The sequence below is a fragment of the Triticum aestivum genome, chromosome 6A (assembly GCF_018294505.1).
Source record: "Triticum aestivum cultivar Chinese Spring chromosome 6A, IWGSC CS RefSeq v2.1, whole genome shotgun sequence".
Classification (NCBI taxonomy): Eukaryota; Viridiplantae; Streptophyta; class Magnoliopsida; order Poales; family Poaceae; genus Triticum; species Triticum aestivum.
The window spans coordinates 216,502,852-216,508,851 of record NC_057809.1 but is presented as its reverse complement, the minus strand read 5'-3'; positions in this window follow the sequence as shown (position 1 = coordinate 216,508,851).

Sequence of the window (6,000 nt, the reverse complement as noted above, 5' to 3'; positions counted from 1 at the left end):
AGCTGGGCTGGGTGAACAAATAATGTAGCGTCCATGCGGCCGATTTATTTTATTTCCTAAAAAATTACGGGCCATTTGCACTTTCTCAAAATACATGATTTTGCTGGGCTGATTCTAATTATAATGTTGGGTTGGGCCAGCAATGTTATCAAAAAATAAAAAGGGGTTGAGCATTTTGTTATAAATATATTTAAATAATAAGTGATATTATTACATTCGTCCTTAAATCTTACCAAGCTTTTGTACACAATCACTAGGATTTTCATGCCAAAACAATCCAGGATTTTATTTGTTAAGAAATTATTTTTATAAGTTAATAAGATGTGGGATATTGTTTTCTTACATATGTAAGTATCTGTTAAATATATGATGACAATAAAAATAATATATAATAACATATAAAATAATTCAAATATATATAATATAGTTAGAAGGGAAACATAAGTTGGACCTGGCGTTCCTATTCTTATATAGAAAAATAGAACAAACCTCTGCGTTTTCTTAAAAAAAATACATAAATTGGGCTGCCAAAAATAAAACCTCGGATGGGAGGTCCATAGGCCGGTCGATACATGACGGCCCGCGGTGCATGTTAAAAATGAAAGCATAGACGGGGCAGCCCAAAACCACTTCCAACACTTGCCAAAACTTCGTCCCTCGTTTTCTCTGTGTTTCGCACACTTGACATTGTGTGGGCATTTTGACTGTGCATCATATGAAGATGTGCTATGCATGAATGTTGATCAGCATGATGTTAACTGGCTGGTAGTTCCATTTTCGACCATGAATAAAACTTCCAACATGATGTTAACCCTGTTTGAAAAGGCCGTGTTAATATAAATGCTCTACCTCTGAAAGTTGCAGTTTCTTATCTGAAACTGAACTTGCAGTTTCTTATCTGAAATTGAAACTTACAGTTTCTTCTCTGAGAATCACATTGTCTGCACTTTTATACTCCTGTGAAACTACATTTTTTTAAGTGCTAAAAATAGTTCTCTAGAATTCATAAAATACTTCATATGCTCAATACTGCAAGTCTGAAATTCAAAAGACATTCATATCTGAAAGTACTCTCAAAATACACAACACAAAACACAATTCACAACCTGCAAATACTGACAACCCTAAGCTCCTCCTGACAATTCACAACCTGCCCGACTATTGGGCTAGGGGGCAGCCCCCTCCTATTCCTCGGCGGCAGACCACTGCCCCGTGAGACGATGTGAATGGCGAGGGAGACGATGGCGGGGAAGCGTCATCGGGCCAACTGCTTTTCTCCTCTTGCAGTTGGGTTCGGTCGACGAAGACTCCACCTGCTTGCTCTGGCAGGACACCCTCACAAACGGCACCCTGTACATGCTCGATTCTTCAATCTCTGGTGGATGCTCCATCTGGGATCGATACTCCCACCACCGCTCCCTCATGATCGGATTCAGTGAATTTGTTTGCTCCATGGCCCAGAGGAGCAGCTCTATGTACTCCGGCGCGAATCCCTCCGGGAGTATCGCCGCCTTTTCACTCTGTTGCAGATATTTGGCCATGGATGTCGCCGTCGCCGCTAGTTGGTCCTTGTTGTCAAACCAAGACTGTATCTCCAACATCCTAGCTAGCTTCACAGGGTCGCCATCTACGATCCTCACGTATCGGTTATATTCCTCCATCGATCTACTTCTCCACAGCACCTTCACTCGCCGGTGGTGGTTTTTGAATGGAAGAGGAGAGGAGCAGTGCTGGTTTTGGATTAGAACGGGAGAGGAGCGACGCTGGTTTTGGACTGGAATAGGAGAGGAGGGGCGGTGGTTTTGAAATGGAAGAGGAGAGGAGCAGCGCTGCATTTAGATTGGAACAGGAGAGGAGCGACGGTGGTTTAAGAGGAGAAGAGCGGAAGAGCGGCGCTGGTCTTGGAAGTATTTTTTGTTGTTTTGCATATTTTGGGTCAAAGTTTGACCATGTATTGTATTTGACAAGCAAAATGTGAATGCATGTCACCAAAAATTGTATTGTTTGGTTCGTATCTGAATGTACTTTCACATTATATTATTTTTGCAACATATAACATATATTTTATGTGCAAAAATCATGGTCAATTATGACCCAGAATAAAAGGGAGACTAGTTAATGTGGGGTCGCTTTCTTAATTGAAGGGTAAATTGATTTTGATTTTGATCCAATCACAGCGCGTCGGCCCTCTCATCCAATCCTAAATCGCTATTGCATGCTCCTCTCCCTCTTCTCCATTGCAAAACCACCTCCTCTCCTCTCCATCATCTCCATTCCAAAACCACCGTCTCGCCTCTCCCTCTTCTGATCTTCTCCATTGCAAAACCACATCCTCTCCTCTCCATCATCTCCATTCCAAAACCACCGTCTCGCCTCTCCCTCTTCTGATCTTCTCCATTGCAAAACCACCTCCTCATGCACGTGGCCCGGAGGCGCAGTTGTCGTCATTTTGATCTGAAGCGCCGGATTATAACATATAACACGAAAAAATGCCACATGACAAGAAATCATAACCTCACTGCCCAAAGGAGACAACATGAATCCCGACGGACAAACTAGACGAGGAACAAAGCTCAAATTAAAGATAAACTTGTAGAAAAGGGGTCCGTCGATAGATGTCCTAATTAACATAGCCGGCTTGACCTAGATGGCAGCCAAGTAGTCACTGTTCGTGCATGTGCCCCCAATGACTAGCCCAACTCAGTTGTCGCGGTTTAACCCTCGCAGTGATCCGAAGCACATGACACCTAATTTTGCGACATGACAAGAAACCTTTTTTTAGATTTCTCACCACAACTACAGCCATGTACAACACAGCCTCCACGATATGTAGACGATAGCCAATCCAGGCGTGTCTGCTGGAGTCTAGTCACATGCATGGACGAACTGATCTTCCGTGTCTTGCAGGGATCGTCCATGCACCAACGTAGTACAACACTTCTCTAGTACTATCACTCATCTCCCTCTTCTATTAAGTCACCCTACTTGCGGGGCCGGGGAGTGTGCCTATGGTCGGTTCTCAATTGTCGTCCCACATGTGTGTGCAAACGCAATATGACGCGTGTTCCATTCGGAGAGCAGCGTGCCAGACCGATCGACCGTCTGGGGTGCGACGCGAACGCGACGGGCGTGCTGTATACTCCGTACGTGTGTACCGTCGTTTTCTAGACGCTTTGCTCCATGGCGCGGGCGCAATCCATGGATACAAAATTAGTATACTATATACTATTTAAAAGTCGAGGGTGGGGCTTTTCCTACGCGGTAGGCGGCGGGGCAGTTCCGCCTAGTCGGTTCGACAGAGACGCGAGAAGACGAGGCAGTAGGCTGCTGCAAATGTAGGGCTGTGTGATTTGACAACGAGTTAATGCTGGACAGGTGGGGCCCTGTGATTTGATGCCATTATCATTTTAACTGCGGCGCTACGACCGACGTGAGTCTCCCGATTCCTAACCACCTCCATTACGAAGAAAGAGATAGAGAGGAGTAAAAAAATACACATAGCCAACCTTATAGCCAACCTTGTTGTAGTATGAGTGACTAAGTGATGACTCTGTATGACATGCCAACATCAGATAGCCTAACGCACCATGTTAAATCTCCAAGGGCGCGACCGTGCGAGCGACGCGACGGTCGTGGTAGGCACGACCATGATATGGGCTGCTGGCAGCCCTTGGATCTGAGATCAAACGGTCGCATGCTAAGTTGCTGAAAATTTGCAGAATAACCCTCCAGGATAGGATATTCACCCATAGGTCTAGAATCACGCCATGCAACCGTTCGATCTTAGATCCAAGGGCTCTCGGAAGCCCGTATCATGGGAGAATGGAAAGCCACTACCCTGCCGTTCGCACGCTGGCAGTTCGCTCCTACTCGTCCCCGCATGTCCTTCAATACTGCGACGGTTCGCTCCTAGTCGTCCCGTCCATTCACATTTACGGCAGTTCCACTAATCCTAACCCTCCTCCCAAATCCATGGCGTCCCAAATCTCCACGATCGGCGGTGAGTACAAGGTTAGAACCATCACCGGCGATGAGTTCAATGTCATCTACACCCGTTCTTCCGCGACGGTGAAAGGATGCCTTTCTCGCTTCAGACGCATGTTTGATAACTCAGATGATGAGTGGGTCGCTGGGCTAGATGTTGAGTACACCACAGTCCTGGGACCAAAGAAGGATCTAAAGGACAAAGAGAGGAAGAAGCCCGCCATGATCCAGGTTTGCGTACATAACGTTTGCTTGGTCTACCACATATGCCATGCCGACGTTGAGTGCCAGGATTTTAAGAACTTCCTCAAGGACAAAATAGTGAAATTCGTTACTGTAGACTTCAAGAACGACAAGGATGTCCTGCGTCGGATAGGTCTCGTTGTAGGCAACCCCTTCGACCTCCAGAAGAATCGGCTGGTGTCCTCTCGTCAGCCTTCAATGTTGACCCTGGCAGGAGCCATGGTTCATCCTTCATACGGTAAACTGGAGAAACCTCCATACATGTTTCACCGTCATGCATGGCAGCGGAATGTACTAGATATAGACCACATCCACTACGCTGCAATGGATGGCTACCTTTGCTTCAATATCTACAAGGGTTGTATGAAGAGCAACAACCAAGTATGCGGTTCAAGCAAAGAAGTATCGGCCAAGAGGAAGAGGGACAAGGAAAAAGTCGAGGACGTGGACGAGGACTCTGAGTAAGGTGGCAGTGTTGTTGCTCATGGTGGTTCTAATGCAGTGTCTACCGGAATAGTTGCAAAGTTTAATTCCAGGTGTGCTTAATTTAATTTGAGGGGTGTGTTGTGCTGAGCCCCCAGCAGAACTATGTTATGTTTCTTCTCGTTACTTTAACTCTTCAGTACGTACATACTAGTATTTCTTACATTTCATCTTTTAGTTGGTATAGTACTACCACTCGTTTCTTCACATTATATACGTACAATATATATGGCCAACATCATATAGCCAGCAGTTTAGTTGTCAAAGAATTTCAGGGTGCTTAGTTTTGTCAAAGAATTCCAGGATGCTTAGAGGGTGCTTGGATCCAAGGGACTTATTTTAGTCTGACTAAAAATAGTCTCTTTAAGAGGCTAAAGTTCCAAGCACCCCTGACTAAAGAGGGGCTAAAACTAGTCTTGAGACTAAAAATTTTAGTCAGGGGTACCCCTACTAAAATGTGGATTAGTCCTCTCTCTACTCATTTAACTCCTCTCCTTTAACACAGGCGAGTTCTGGATTGGAGGGTTTGGAGGATAATAAATGCTCATTAACTTGATTTTAGCCTTTTTAGTATTTGGATCCAAGCATGGGTGAGGCTAGCATGTTTTAGTCCCACTACTTTTAGTCATGGGACTAAAACGTATCCAAGCACCCTCTTAGTTTTATTTGAGGGGTGGGTTGTGCTGGACACCATTATTGTGACTAGCCTTTTTAATAGTACTATATGCATAATTTGGCGACGAGCGCTCTCTATATGTACCACCTTTTTTTAATTTCAAGTTTTGCTCCATGGCGCAATCCATCGATACTACTGCTGTACAAAAGTATACATTTTTTAAAAGGCTAGAGGGCGGGGCAGTCTAGCTTGGTCGGTTTCACGAGAGGCGAGGGCCTTTGTGATTTGACGGCTCATTACTGCTGGAAGGCGGGGCCTTGTGATTTGACTGCTCGTATAAATGCGCCGACGACCTGATCGAGGAGGAGCAAAGAACCGTGCGGTATACTCAAGTTTTCCACTAGAGTAGTACTGCGACGGAGGAGCACGAAACACGGCAGCCCAGTGCCATATGGCGATAAAAAATGATCTAATTTGCTAGTCATCTCATTGTTAGCATTGTTCTATTCATTCCCTCAAAAAAACATTGTTCTATTCATGCCTCGCAGAGAACGTGACACGTGCGGCGAAACACCCGAAGCAAAAGATGAAACACAGGAGCAAAAGAAGAAGGAAGATTATCACCCCAAATGATCTAATTCGCCGCGGAGTCGTAACTGCTTCTTCATCGCCTC